Source organism: Zingiber officinale, chromosome 6B, assembly GCF_018446385.1.
Source record: "Zingiber officinale cultivar Zhangliang chromosome 6B, Zo_v1.1, whole genome shotgun sequence".
NCBI lineage: Eukaryota > Viridiplantae > Streptophyta > Magnoliopsida > Zingiberales > Zingiberaceae > Zingiber > Zingiber officinale.
In genome coordinates, this window is record NC_055996.1 from 23,142,517 (window position 1) to 23,158,429 (window position 15,913).

The following is a 15,913-nucleotide window of genomic DNA, read 5'->3' on the forward strand; positions in this document are numbered from 1 at the left end:
TTCTGGATATATTGTGCTAGCCCAAGTTTGCGAGTCAAACTGGGTAGTTATTTTGGTTGTACGGATTTTCCATTACGTATATGTTTGGACTTCCGTTTCGAATTTATATGGATTTCCGGTGATTATCTCGTACAGAATTTTGAGGTCAAATTGGGGACTGGACAGCGACGGAACATCTCCAGACGGTAAATAGGTATGATGTTATTTTATGATTGTTATACTGGTAGTGATATCTGTGATATAACTTAACAGATATGAGGAGGTCTACATGTATTGCTGCGAGATGTGGTGCTGGACGACCACGTATGAGGACCGCGGGATCTCTGGATATGCCAGAGATGCCTACTGTTGATGAGCCTGTCAGTCAGGGATAGACTCAGGGTACTACGGGCGCGTCGGGCTCTCAAATCCCGATGGCTCCTTTAAAGGTACCTACCCGGGCTGCACCGACTGTATCCACCCTTACCGTATTTACGGTACCACCAGGGGTACCATTGGTATACCCGACATCTGCTCCAGCGCAGCCCACGGCGTACTCGGCACCACCGCCACCTGGACCTACAATGTAGCCGACACCAGTGGCACCTGTGCCCCCAGTACCTACAGTATACCCAGCAGCACCTGCACCAGCGATGCCGGCTGCTTCACCTTCAGTATCACTACCTACTGTACCTCTAATTGCGGCCACCTATGTTCATCCTACAGTGCCACCGACGGCTTATGCTCCAGTTTATACAGCAGCACCGGGAGTACCTCCTCCGGTTTATTCAGCGGTACCACCTGTAGCACCATGTAACACCCGAAAATTCTCAAAACTTCATTAGGAATATTCTATGATTTTTCTGGAATTTTTAGATATTTTTCCGGAATTTTTAGAATAGTGGAAGTAGCAAAAATAATTAGAACCGCAAAATAACTTAGGCGGGAATTGAACCCGAGACCTATGGTTTACGGATAATTCTAGTAACCAGTTGAACCCAGCAGGGCCGTGCTGAAAGGAAAGGGAAACATTTATATTTGAGTTTAAGTTGGGCCGAAATACCCACTTAATATAAATAGGGAATTAATTTGGTGAAGGGTTATTTTGGTTCGGCAACTTCTCTTCCCTCAAACCTAATTCCGCCGATTCTCCTTCTCCTCTCCTTCTCTCGGTGCCAACCACAAGACCAAGCCAAGGGTTCTAGGAACACCTCCCGGCAACACAAAGGATACGAGGACGCTCCTCTCCACGAGAAGAACGCATAGACGCGAGAAGATCGTCGAGAAGATCGTCTCCACCGGAATTCTAGCGAATAGAATTGTAAGGAAATTAGCGTACGAGGTAAGAAACCCCTCACCTGCAGTATAAGTAGCTTCCGTTTGGTTTTCCATGCATTAGTTTAGTTATATGCAGATTTTTCGGGCACATAGGGTGTATTTAACCCTCCTCGCAGGTTTAGGGATTTAGTGAGTACCTTTGGATGGGCCGGACACGTCTTTCCCCCTTCAGTTGGAGGTTTTAGATGTTGTCGAGTGCCTAGAGGTAGTCTCCCTAATAGAGGGGAGAGTTTAAGCACACTAGATGTTCGATTAAATAATTAGCTCAGTAAAATGCAACTTAGGTATTTTTAATAGCTCAGTAAATGCAATAGAAGCATTTAAAATAGCTTAGTTAGCCTTACTACAACTTACATGGGACTACGGTCCAATGGGTGGGCTCCCACAGTCGCCTCTAGGTTTAGATAACCTAGCTCTGGGTTCAGATAACCTAGAACACAGTAAAATAAGCAATTAGTAGCTATATCTAGTATTTTATTTTCAGTAGGCACTGTACTGGACCAGATGTCCATTGGGTTGGGCTCCCACAGTCGTCCTTAGGTTCAGATAACCTAGTAACCCTACTAAATTCGGGACTTGCAAACCCGGGTCTAGTTAGGGATGCGCGCACAGCAGAGTACAGTTGCCGGGCCCAACAGCAGCATGATTACTATTTTCACTTATTACGATAATAGCTTTCAAAACTCATAATCTAGTTACGTGATCATAATTAAGATCAGTTTTAACTAGTTTCAGTTTCAGTTTCAGTTTCAGTTAGTTCTCCTAGTTGATACTATGAGTTAGCTCCATGCTTAGATTTATTATGCATGCTATGTTTCAGTGTTTATGCCATGTGATTTCAGCATGCCATGCTTTAACAAACTCAGTTCATGTTTTTAAATAGCATTCTTTAAAACATGTTTGCATCGTTGCATGTTTTAGTGAGGTAGATGGTTTCTTACTAAGCCTTAAGCTTACAGATACTTTTTCCTTATACTACAGATAAAGGTAAAGGGAAAATGGATTAGCAGAGGAAGCTGGAGTTCAATGCAGAGATGGTGTGTGTGGCAGGAACATGGAATAAAAGATCCTTAGGGGATCTAGCAAGCTTAAACAATTGAACCTTTAGTATTTCTATTTTCACGCACTTTTAATTGTTAAATACTACGAACTAGTAAATCATGCTTTATATCCAGTTTAGAATGCTAGCTTTATGCCATTAGAATATATTCTATGGATTGTATAAGTGAAATGTGAGATTTTGGCACAAACAAGTGCTGAAATCAGAGTTTCAGTGCGAAATTAGAAACTCCGATCGATCCACGGATCGATCAGAGTTGAGTTGTGCCACTGGATCGGTCAGCTGACCGATCCAGTCACGAATAGAGAGTTTATGGATCGGTTAGCCGACCGATCCAGAGGCGAACAGTGAGTGCAAAAGCTCACTGATCGGTCAGCCGACCGATCAGTGCACTCCTGGATCGGTCGGTAGACCGATCCAGCCACATACAGAAGGATCCAGTTGCATACAAAAGCGGTGTAGCTTATGGATCGGTCAGCCGACCGATCCAGGGTCTCTCTCCATGCCAGTATCAAGCTGGATCGATCACTGGATCGATCCGATAGCCCAATCGATTCATGGATCGATTGAAATGCCTGATTACAGCTAGCAGGACATCCGAGAGGTATAGATTATCTTCCCTAGCATGTGTACAACTCCTAGGTACACATAGAATATTAAGTTCAGATTTTACAGTAATCAGTTTAGTCAAATTTTAATCAATCCAGATTTCCACAATAGTAATTTAGCACAGCATTACGTAACGATCGGCCTCACAGCCTAGTCAGTAGGAGGCGGGTCGTTACAGAGTGGTATCAGAGCAGTGTTCCATACTTCCTACACACACATCAGCATTGAACCTGCAGCTTCCAAGTAAGAATACCTCTACTTTAATTATGTTTCTTACTTTCTTGTTATAGCTCATGTTTATAGATAACTGATGCATGTTAGTATGTGATAGTATATAACATGATAGCAATAGTTATACAATTATGATTGTATTAGTTATGCATGTCCTATCCTCTATGTCTTTAGAAATGGCACGAGGACGCCCAGCTAGAAGGGCACTAGCTACTGAGCCCCATCATGAGGCAGGCAGTTCAGTGCCTCCCCCAGACCTTACAGCACTAGTGGCTCAGTTACAGCAGCAGCTAGCTGAACAGCAACAGGAAATAGCCACCTTAAAGGCTAGTCAGCAAAGCACTCCCACTGTCACCCCGGAGCCTAACTTAGCGACACCAGTGGTCTTAGAGGTTCCATCAGTCCAACCTACAGCACCAGTAGCCCCAGCAGCAACAGAGGCAAAGAGAGAAGCCTATCTGATCCAGTGGCAAAGAGTCAAGCCAGAGAACTTCTCAGGCACTAGTGAACCATGGGATGCACAAGCCTGGTTCAAAACACTGGAGAGTACGATGGAGCTTCTGGACAGGCCAGAACACGAGAAGGTGAAGTGCGCCTCCTTCTGCTTGACAGGAGATGCACGCATGTGGTGGGAGAGAATCAGAGCGAAGCGCCCAGTAAACCAGATGACATGGGCAGACTTCGAGAAGGAGTTCTTTGAAGAATTCTTTCACATGCGGGTCACAAACCGCCACTACGACGAGTTCACAGAGTTTCGTCAGGGCAACCTTTCAGTGGAGGAAGCCGTGAAGAAATTCAACAGGTTGGCTCGTCTATACCTAGAACTAGTCAGCACAGAAAAAGAACGAGTCTGGTTGATGCTCAAGATGCTGAGGCCGGAAATAGCAATGAACGTGGCTGGCGGCATCCACAGGCCGCAAACCACTGAAGAACTAGTCAGCAGCGCCTTGACCACTGAGCACTACCAGAATAGTATCAAGCAGCAGAAGCAAATCCTCTCAGAACCTAAGGGTCAAGGAGGCTAAGGTACCCAGAAGCAGCAGGGCCACAACTCTCATGGCTCTAACTGGAAAGGGAACTCCAGCAACAAGCGCAAACCAGGGAGTTACCCAAAAGGAGAACCAGCCAGCAAGCAGCCCAGTTATCCAAATTGTGCTACTTGTGGGAAATTCCATCCTGGAGTTTGTCGTAAGGGCACACGAGGATGCTTTGAATGTGGACAAGAAGGGCACATGGCTAAGCAGTGCCCAAACAAGACCAGTCTTCCTCAGCCACAGTCGATTCAGTACGGGGCCAGCCAGCACAGTTGCATGAGATGTAGGCCGCTCTAGATGGCCCACACATCAGCCAGGGCAGATTAGAAGCCCCTCTAGCTATGACCAATGCGAGGATCTACTCACTCACCAGAGAGGACGTAGCAAATGCCTCGACAGTTGTTACAGGTCAGATTAGTATTTTTCAGCAAATAGCAACTGTCTTATTCAATACTGGGGCAACCCATTCTTATATAGCCAGGGCATTCGCAAACAAGTTAGCAATACCTCCAGAGGTACTCAGTAGTCAGTTTCTGACGACATTACCTTCGGGAGAAATTATGGCATCTACGCACTGGCTCAGAGCAGTATCAGTCATTATAGCAGACAGAGAACTCTTCTGTGATTTGATCGTGCTAAATATGACTGACTACGACATCATTTTTGGAATGGACTTCTTGATCAGATACGGTGCTTCCATCGAATTCCAACCTGAAGCAGAAGCACAGTTCGAATTCGTCGGAGAACCCAAAAGAAAGGCCAAGAGGTTTCTCTCAGCTATGAAGGCACAGAGATTAATGGATTCAGGGTGTACGGGATTTTTAGCACATGTAGTCAATACCAGTCAGGACAAGGACCAACAGCTAGCAGAGGTCCGAGTCGTATGTGACTACCCAGCAGTCTTCCCTGAAGAGTTACCAGGCCTAGCACCAGACAGGGAGATTGAATTTGAGATAGAGCTCATTCCCGGTACAAATCCTATCTCCAAAGTGCCTTACCGCATGGCTCCTGCAGAACTGAAGGAACTTCATGAACAACTACAGGAGCTACTTGACAAAGGCTTCATACGTCCTAGTCACTCACCATGGGGAGCGCCTGTATTGTTCATGGGAGCATGCGCCTGTGTATAGACTACCGAGCGCTGAACCAAGTCACCATCAAGAACAGGTATCCTCTTCCCAGAATTGATGACCTGTTCGATCAGCTAAAGGGAGCAGCAGTGTTCTCTAAAATAGACCTCAGATCAGGTTATCATCAGGTGAAAGTCAAGGAAGGGGATATACCCAAGACATCATTCAGGACTAGATACGGGCATTACGAGTTCGTAGTCATGCCCTTTGGCGTGACCAATGCTCCAGCTACTTTCATGGACCTCATGAACAGGGTATTCAGGGAATATTTAGATAAGTTTGTTATCGTGTTCATCGACGACATCCTTATCTATTCCAGAACTCAGGAAGAACATGCAGAGCACCTGAGGACAGTATTGCAGACCCTTCAGCAGAATCAGCTGTACGCCAAGTTCACGAAATGTGAATTTTGGCTAGATCAGGTGTCCTTCCTGGGTCACATCATCTCAAAGGATGGTATCATGGTAGACCCCAGTAAGATAGAAGCTGTGAGCAATTGGAAAAGACCCAAGAACGCCAGTGAGATTAGAAGCTTTCTGGGATTAGCAGGTTACTACAGGAAATTCGTAGAGGACTTCTCCAGGATAGCCTCCCCAGTGGACAGAGGACTGCGAGAACAGCTTCAGCGAGCTGAAAAGGAGATTGACCAGTGCACCTATTCTGACTCTACCAGAGAACGCATATAGCTTTGACATATATAGTGATGCCTCGAAGTTGGGACTAGGAGTAGTGCTGATGCAAGATGGCAAGGTGATCTCCTATGCCTCCAGACAACTCAAGGATTATGAGAAAACTATCCTACTCATGACCTTGAGCTTGCAGCAGTGGTGTTCGCTCTCAAGATTTGGAGACATTACTTGTATGGAGCTCAGTGCAGAGTGTATATAGATCATCAGAGTCTGAAGTATTTCTTCACTCAGAAGGATCTGAATATGCGACAGCGCAGATGGCTAGAGCTGGTCAAGGACTACGATATAGACATCCTCTACCACCCAGGGAAAGCAAATAGGGTAGCAGATGCACTTAGCAGAAAGTCCAGTGCTACCTTATTATCTCTAGCAGCCATGTCACCACCCCTACAGAAAGAGATCACTGATTTCGGTCTCGAACTCATAGTTGGGCAGCTCTCTACTATGACCTTAGAGTCTACCTTGCTTGGTGACATCCAGACAGCTCAGGAGCGGGATCCTGAAATTCAGAGAATCAAGCAAGGTATAGCAGAATCAGAAGGTGGAGAGTTCAGAATATCAGATAGCGGGGTGTTGTATTTCGGTGACAGGCTATGTGTTCCAGATCAGGAGGAACTACAGAGGAAAATCCTAGATGAGGCTCACAAGACTCCCTATGCGATGCATCCTGGCTCCACCAAAATGTACCAGGACTTGAAGAAACGTTTTTGGTGGTCGGGGATGAAGAGGGACATCGCTCGATATGTCAGCACCTGCCTAACCTGTCAGAGGGTTAAGGCAGAACATCAGAGACCAGGGGGAGTTTTGCAGCCCATACAGATACCAGAATGGAAGTGGGAAGACATTTCTATGGATTTTATAGTGGGATTACCCAGAACCACGAATGGTTTTGATACCATCTGGGTAATAGTCGACAGATTGACTAAATCAGCCCACTTTTTAGCTATCAAGATATCCTACTCCATGGAACAGCTAGCTCAGTTGTATCTCAAGGAGATCGTTAGATTACATGGAGTCCCACGAACCATTATTTCAGACAGAGACAGCAGGTTCATGTCACACTTTTGGGAGTGTGTACAGTCAGCTTTGGGCACGAAGTTAAAGTTCAGCATAGCCTTCCATCCTCAGACAGATGGTCAGACGGAGCGAGTAAATCAGGTACTCGAAGATATGCTCCGAGCATGTGTCCTAGATTTCAAGGGAAGTTGGTGCAAATATCTGAGTTTAGCAGTATTTGCATACAACAACAGCTATCAGGCTACTATCGGTATGACACCTTACGAGGCTCTCTACGGGCGGAGGTGTAGATCTCCAATCTGTTGGTATGAGAGTGGTGAACAGAAAGAACTAGAGCTTCAAACAGATCTAGTAGCAGATACCACAGCAGCTATAGAGACAGCTCAGAGCCGCCAGAAGAGCTATGCTGATACACGGCGCAGACCCTTAGAGTTTTCAGTTGGGGATTCAGTGTTCCTCAGAGTAGCTCCCATGAAGGGAGTAATGCGTTTTGGGAAGAAGGGCAAGCTAAGTCCCAGATATGTGGGACCATACCTTATCAGCAGAAGAGTGGGCAAGGTAGCATATGAGCTAGAGCTACCCCAGGAAATGTCAGCTGTCCACAATGTATTTCATATCTCGATGCTGAGGAAGCATATCCCAGATGCCACCCAGGTGATTGAGCCCCAGTCGGTACAGATCCGCGAAGACCTCAGCTATGACAGTCGGCCTATTCAGATAATAGACCGAGCAGTTAAGAAATTGCGGAATAAGGAAGTACCATTAGTCAAAGTTATTTGGCACAGTCACACAGCAGAAGAGGCAACTTGGGAGACAGAGGCCAGCATGAGACAGAAGTACCCAGAGTTATTCTAAGTTTGAGGATGAACTTTTTATAAGGTATGGGGGATTGTAACGCCCGAAGATTCTCAAAACTGCATAAGGAATATTCTATGATTTTTCTAGAATTTTTAGATATTTTTCCGGAATTTTTAGAATAGCGGAAGTAGCAAAAATAATTAGAACCGCAAAATAGCTTAGGCGGGAATTGAACCCGAGACCTATGGTTTATGGATAATTCTAGTAACCAGTTGAATCCAGCAGGGCCGTGCTGAAAGGAAAGGGAAACATTTATATTTGAGTTTAAGTTGGGCCGAAATACCCACTTAATATAAATAGGGAATTAATTTGGTGAAGGGTTATTTTGGTCCGGCAACTTCTCCTCCCTCAAACCTAATTCCGCCGACTCTCCTTCTCCTCTCCTTCTCTCGGCGCCAACCACAAGACCAAGCCAAGGGTTCTAGGAACACCTCCCGGCAACACAAAGGATACGAGGACGCTCCTCTCGGCGAGAAGAACGCATAGACGCGAGAAGATCGTCTCCACCGGAATTCTAGCGAATAGAATTGTAAGGAAATTAGTGTACGAGGTAAGAAACCCCTCACCTGTAGTATAAGTAGCTTCCGTTTGGTTTTCCATGCATTAGTTTAGTTATATGCAGATTTTTCGGACACATAGGGTGTATTTAACCCTCCTCGCAGGTTTAGGGATTTAGTGAGTACCTTTGGATGGGCCGGACACGTCTTTCCCCCTTCAGTTGGAGGTTTTAGATGTTGTCGGGTGCCTAGAGGTAGTCTCCCTAATAGAGGGGAGAGTTTAAGCACACTAGATGTTCGATTAAATAATTAGCTCAGTAAAATGCAACTTAGGTATTTTTAATAGCTCAGTAAATGCAATAGAAGCATTTAAAATAGCTTAGTTAGCCTTACTACAGCTTACATGGGACTACGGTCCAATGGGTGGGCTCCCACAGTCGCCTCTAGGTTTAGATAACCTAGCTCTGAGTTCAGATAACCTAGAACACAGCAAAATAAGCAATTAATAGCTATATCCAGTATTTTATTTTCAGTAGGCACTGTACTGGACCAGATGTCCATTGGGTTGGGCTCCCTCAGTCGTCCCTAGGTTCAGACAACCTAGTAACCCTACTAAATTCGGGACTTGCAAACCCGGGTCTAGTTAGGGATGCGCGCACAGCAGAGTACAATTGTCGGGCCCAACAGCAGCATGATTACTATTTTCACTTATTACGATAATAGCTTTCAAAACTCATAATCTAGTTACGTGATCATAGTTAAGATCAGTTTTAACTAGTTTCAGTTTCAGTTAGTTCTCCTAGTTGATACTATGAGTTAGCTCCATGCTTAGATTTATTATGCATGCTATGTTTCAGTGTTTATGCCATGTGATTTCAGTATGCCATGCTTTAACAAACTCAGTTCATGTTTTTAAATAACATTCTTTAAAACATGTTTGCATCGTTGCATGTTTTAGTGAGGTAGATGGTTTCTTACTAAGCCTTAAGCTTACAGATACTTTTTCCTTATACTACAGATAAAGGTAAAGGGAAAATGGATTAGCAGAGGAAGCTGGAGTTCAATGCAGAGATGGTGTGTGTGGCAGGAACATGGAATAAAAGATCCTTAGGGGATCTAGCCAGCTTAAACAATTGAACCTTTAGTATTTCTATTTTCACGCACTTTTAATTGTTAAATGCTACAAACTAGTAAACCATGCTTTATATCTAGTTTAGAATGCTAGCTTTATGTCATTAGAATATATTCTATGGATTATATAAGTGAAATGTGAGATTTTGGCATGAACAAGTGCTGAAATCAGAGTTACAGTGCGAAATCAGAAACTCCGATCGATCCACGGATCGATCAGAGTTGAGTTGTGCCACTGGATTGGTCAGCTGACCGATCCAGTCACGGACAGAGAGTTTATGGATCGGTCAGCCGACCGATCCAGAGGCGAACAGTGAGTGCAAAAGCTCACTGATCGGTCAGCCGACCGATCAGTGAGACACTGGATCGGTCTACCGACCGATCAGTGCACTCCTGGATCGGTCGATAGACCGATCCAGCCACTTACAGAAGGATCCAGCTGCATACAGAAGCGGTGTAGCTTATGGATCGGTCAGCCGACCGATCCAGGGTCTCTCTCCGTGCCAGTATCAAGCTGGATCGATCACTGGATCGATCCGACAACCCAATCGATTCATGGATCGATTGAAATGCCTGATTACAGCTAGCAGGACATCCAAGAGGCATAGATTATCTTTCCTAGCATGTGTACAACTCCTAGGTACACCTAGAATATTAAGTTCAGATTTTACAGTAGTCAGTTTAGTCAAATTTTAATCAATCCAGATTTCCGCAATAGTAATTTAGCACAGCATTACGTAACGATCGGCCTCGCAGCCTAGTCAGTAGGAGGCGGGTCGTTACACACCAGCTCCAGTAGTTCCGCCAGTTCCTGCAGCCGTCCTGACACACCTCACTGACATTGCCGCGACACGAGCTAGGATTCCAGTATTAGCAGAGTCGATGAAGACTCGATTCACACTCTTCCGAGGAGACCTTGATCCGAGTATGTCCCTATCATGGATAGAGACTATGGAGCAGACCTTCTTCTATATGGCTTGCTCCGAGTGGGAGAAAGCAGAGCTGGCTGCTTTCCATTTACGGGATGAGGCTAACGCCTGGTGGATTACCCAGCGTTCCATCATCGGCGAGCGGAACGTTACTTGGGTCAGGTTCAGAGAGGCTTTTGAGAGCCTCTTCTTTCCACTAGCATATCAGATGGCTCGCCGGCAGGATTTCATGAGTCTGCGGCAGAGCAATCGCTCGGTGACAGAGTATAATACTGAATTCAACCGGTTGGCTAAGTTTTGTCCAGAGTTAGTTGCGGAGGACAGATCCCACATGATGCAGTTTATACAGGGACTGGATGGTCATCTGCAAGTAAGGCTTGCCGGTTTAGGGATCGCATCTTACTAAGATGCACTTGATCGAGCCTTGATGATAGAGTTAGCTCAGCAGAGAGCATTTCCGGACAGGAAGAGGAAGCATACGAGTCAGACATCTAGACAGATCCAGCAGCCACCGGCTACACAGCAGCAGAACTGGAAACGACCCGACAGCGACATTCGCTGTTTCAGATGTGGATCCAGAGATCACATCACCCCAGCCTGCTCTCTGGGACAGTCAGTTTGCTTTCATTGCAAACTGCCTGGGCACCAGAGCCGAGATTGTCCGCAGAAGACTCAGCATTTGACTTCCGGAGGGTCTGGTCATGGAGGACAGATCAGTCAGTCCGGAACTTATCGAGGAGGGCGAAGAGTCCAACCTTCGTATGGCCAGCAGCGGATTGCTCCCCCTGCAGCTATTGCATTTGGCATGCTCGGAGAGGAGTACCCCAGTACTCCCATAGTACCCCAGAGCTCCGTTTCGAGACCTCATTATCTGACGCAGGGGCAGTATCAGCTGCAACCCCAGCCACAGGCCCAGTACCAGACTCAGCCCCAGCCATCGGCACAGTATCAGTCACCGCCCTCTCAGTCTTCTCTGGCACATTATCCAGTACCACCTCAGTGGCAGGCTCCTGCCCAGACGCAGCAGTCGCAGGCAGCGTTACCACCTCTTCTCCCGCTAGAGACTGGGTGTATTCATGCGGTCACTAGAGAGGATGCACAGTGTGCCGACAGATCCATTTTCCGCGGTACGATTTCTATTTATGCCTTATCTGCAGATATACTGATAGATATTGGTAGCTCGCATTCTTTTATATCTCGTACCTCTATGCGGGAGATTGGTAGATTACCCACTTTCAGACCCCAGCGAATGATCGTCTCTCTACTGTCCGGTGATACATTGGACGTAATTAGGAGGTCAGAGTTGCCGTTAGATTTTGGCAACATGATACTTACGGTAGATCTGTTAGTATTGGAAATGGTCGACCTTGATATTGTTCTTGGCATAGATTGTTTGTCCGCATATCATGCCACTGTTAATTGTTAGACGAGAGTGGTCACATTCCGGCCATTATGAGTTTTTGGTAATGTCATTTGGGCTTACCAATGCTCTAGTGGTATTTATGGATTGTTGTGGTGGAGCATTGCTCCCACATGTTATGGATGGTTGGGGTGGAGCGTTGCTCCCACATATTGAGGATTTCTTGTGGTAGAGCGTTGCTCCCACATATGTGGTATTTCCTGTGATGGAGCGTTGCTCTCACACTGGAGGATTTATTCTTTGGTGATTTATATTGTTGGTGATTAGATTTCAGACTTATTATCGGGGATGATCTTATAGTTGAGTATGCCTGTTGTACGGGCATTATGAGTTCTAGGTTTTACCATTTAGGCTTACAAAGCCCTAGATGCTTTCATGGACTGGATGATTTCAGTATTCCTAGGTTGTTTGGATCGATTTCCATTGTCCTTGTTGACAATGTTATAATCTATTTTTGATCCGAGTTTGATACCCCCATCTTTTCACTTGAGGTATGTGATTTAATTTACCGTTCAGCATTTTATACTTTTATCTGTTGTTAGTATTTGCTGATGGTAGATAACGAAATTTGGGGACCAAATTTTTATTAGTGGGGGAGAATGTAAAATACCGAAAATAGGCAAATATTAATAAGGGAATTTTCCGAAATTTTTGGAAATTTTTCGAAAATTTTTTGGAGCTCGTATGGACGAGTTTACGGGGATAAAAACGGGGCTGGGAAAGCCTGTTTAGGCTACCCCATTTAAGCGAGGAAATGTTTATATTTATATTTCTTTTTTCCTTTAATTTTCTTTTATTTCTCCGTTTCTTTCTTTTTTTTCCCCGAGACGCTGATCCTGCCGAACCCCTCGCCCGCGATCCTCTCCCCCTCGCGCCCGACGTCGTGCCCTAACCGACGGTGGTTACCTTCCTCTCCTTCTATTTCACCCTTTCCTCCCGAACCCTCACTTCTTCTAGTCGCCGCCGCCGATGTCCTTCTCCCCTCTGTGCTGCTATCGACCCCACACAACCGACACCTACCCTCTGCCCTAGCGCCGGCCGCCGTCGCCTATACCCTAGCACCGCCGGGTGTCGCACCTCAGTCCTAGTTCCCCGGTCGACTCCTATGTGCGCCGCTCACCACCGCTGTTTCCTCCTCATCGGCACTTGAGCGCCGACACCCGAGTCCTTCCCTCGCGCCACCGTGCCCTAGCTCTCTTTTCTGACGGCTCCGATCAGTCGTGTGATGACAAAGGCGTGGCCTAACAGTGGTCCTTAAGGTAGGTAATTTATCAAGCTGTGGATTTGAGTTCTTGGTCTCTATGTTTGATCTGATCAGTGATCCTCCTGCTTGCTATCATTTGGTGTCGTTTGGTGAAGGATTTCCAACAGAAAGGTTACACTGCTAGATCCATCTAATTTGGATCACTGTTAGCTGTTGAAGAAGAGGAGGTAAGAGGAATAGGGAGGACGTGCTGTTGGGTTTTATTAGATCCGGCAGTCAATCTTTCCAAAACCAGCAATACTGTGAGTTGAGGTAAGGAATAGAGGACTTGCTTCAATTGTAGTAGCGTACACAGGAATTTGATATGTTTTGTAGTTAGACGATCATGTGTATGTTGATTAGGTTTATGTGTTTTTGAAATTAGGGTTTTGCCCTAATTTAGGGTTAAAGAATTTATTTAGCTATTTATAGGAATTTAGCTAAATAATCGTATATCTATTGGATGCAGGACTTTGACGCGAGACGAGTATCTCGATGTCGGATTTGGACATTCCTATTGGAGGCGGGTACTTCTGACTTTATGTCGTTTGATATGCATAGTAGTGAATTTAACAAATTGTAATAATTATGTTTCTTATCTGTTTCGGTTAGTCACTACCCGATACTTGTTACATGCTTGGTTGATACTTGTTTTGCATCTCATGTTACTTCTTACCTGCTTATACATGCTTATAGGGGGTAGTGATATACCATACTTTACCATGTTCAGGACCTAGGTTTTATACCTTATCTTATCAGTGTACCTTTGATTTGATTCATTGACCTAAGGTACACCTTCTATATATATATGGTTTAGCTCAGGATATTTCCATGATTAGTGCCATGCACCATTCGCATGATTGCATGCTGTGCGATAGTCCGCTCCATTATTGTTGAGCACATCGCCAGTTATATGGATCTGCACATACCACCACTCATGGGTTAGTGGTCGATTAAGGCAGAGTGTGTTGCAACAGGGACTTTGTTTGACTCCGTTGGTCCGCTCATGGGTAGTGTGACGTAGCGTGGTAGCCGGCAGAGATTCCTCCCCGTCATCGTGTACCGGGAGATGAAAGCATTGTGCTCCCCCATTTATGATTTGGGATAGGAGGATAGGTGTACTCCGACAGCATCCCGTCCACTCGGTCACTCATCAGGAGCAGTAACGACAGAGTGCACGGTTGTCACAGCCCTACCCACTCTGTCTCACTATTGTGTGTGAGATGGTTGACTGGTGTCAGGGATGACCAGGACGCATCATTGGCATCATACGCATTGATGCATTTATTTCTTGTGATTGTATTTGCTGCATTTATTTGTTGCATTTTGGTTGGATGACCATGCTTGACATGCATACAGGGTTTCTATACCTCTCGGACTGTTTATCCTTATACCAGGTCCTGGTTAGTACAGTTTTCTCCTGTTTACTACAGTTGCATTTTATCCTTCTTATATCAGGAGATTGTACGCATGATTAGTGCTAGATGTTATTTCTCTACTATGTATATCAGTTGTTACCCGCTGAGCGTTGGACTCACCCCCGCCTCCGTTATTATTTTCAAGTTGATGCTGTCAGGAGAGAGTTTCAGTTGCTAGTCCCCTGCAGACCACGAGGATATTGTTGGTCTTTTCGTCTTCTTACTTAGTTTATGCTAAACTTGTTATGTTTGATGGTATGGACATTGTATGGATTTTGTGATGTCGATGGATTTGGTTTGGATTTTCTTTTACTACATGCCTGCCTAGATGACAGAAGAGGTAAGTTGATTTTATCGTCGGTTTTGAGCTTTATGTGTGTAGTTGAGTAGGGTTGATTTTGAGTCATATTATCACTATTTCAGTTTGTTAAATTATTAACTGCGTGATGTTTATTTTATGATTGTTTGTTTATTATTGTTATTATTCCAGCCGTTTGTGGCTGAGATATATGGTGGTGTATTAAAGTTTCAGATTGTATGTCGTACATGGGAGATGTTGCCGAAATTTCTTCGGACAGGGACTCCTCGGGGCATGACACAATATGTCTAGGGTTAAAGGGAAGATTGATAACTAATTAAAGATAAAATCACTTATATGGAGTTCGATGGAAAGAGTAACTTGTTTACCAATGCATAGTAGACTCTAGATTACACAAGTCAAATATAATAACATATAAAGAAATGGGTGAGCATATCTAGAGCTAGGGGAACACTGAAGAGCGCTTGCAAATGGCTGATCAAGGAGGCAAGAGGAACATTATGGAAAATTTGTGCTCGAAGGCTAGCATTGGCATGTATGGTGTATCGATTGTGGCAAACACGTAATCAAGCAATATTTAAAGTTTCAATAGTCCTGGTGACCGTAACGATTCATAAAATCCAGACACATTTATACAAAATAATATTTGTAATTTCTTCACAAATTCAATTCTTGTATGAACAAAATGGATAGTAAATATATAGTTGATGAAAAAAAATAATTGAGAAGGGTTTGTGAGACATATAGTATGTTATGAAGATCGATTAATTATATGAGTAGATTAGAAAGAAAGTGTACGTGTATATTTTTATTTTAGTAAGTAATATTTATATTTCCTATCAAAAGAAATAAATTACTACGCTTACACATTGATAAAAAAAAAATTGGGAGCTTTTTGATAAAAGGTAATAATGTGTTTTATTATAATCAGAGAATCCAGATTATCCGTGGGAGTTGTAGGTAAGAGTCAATTCATATAAATGGCATATAAATTACTTATTATGCGCTCGT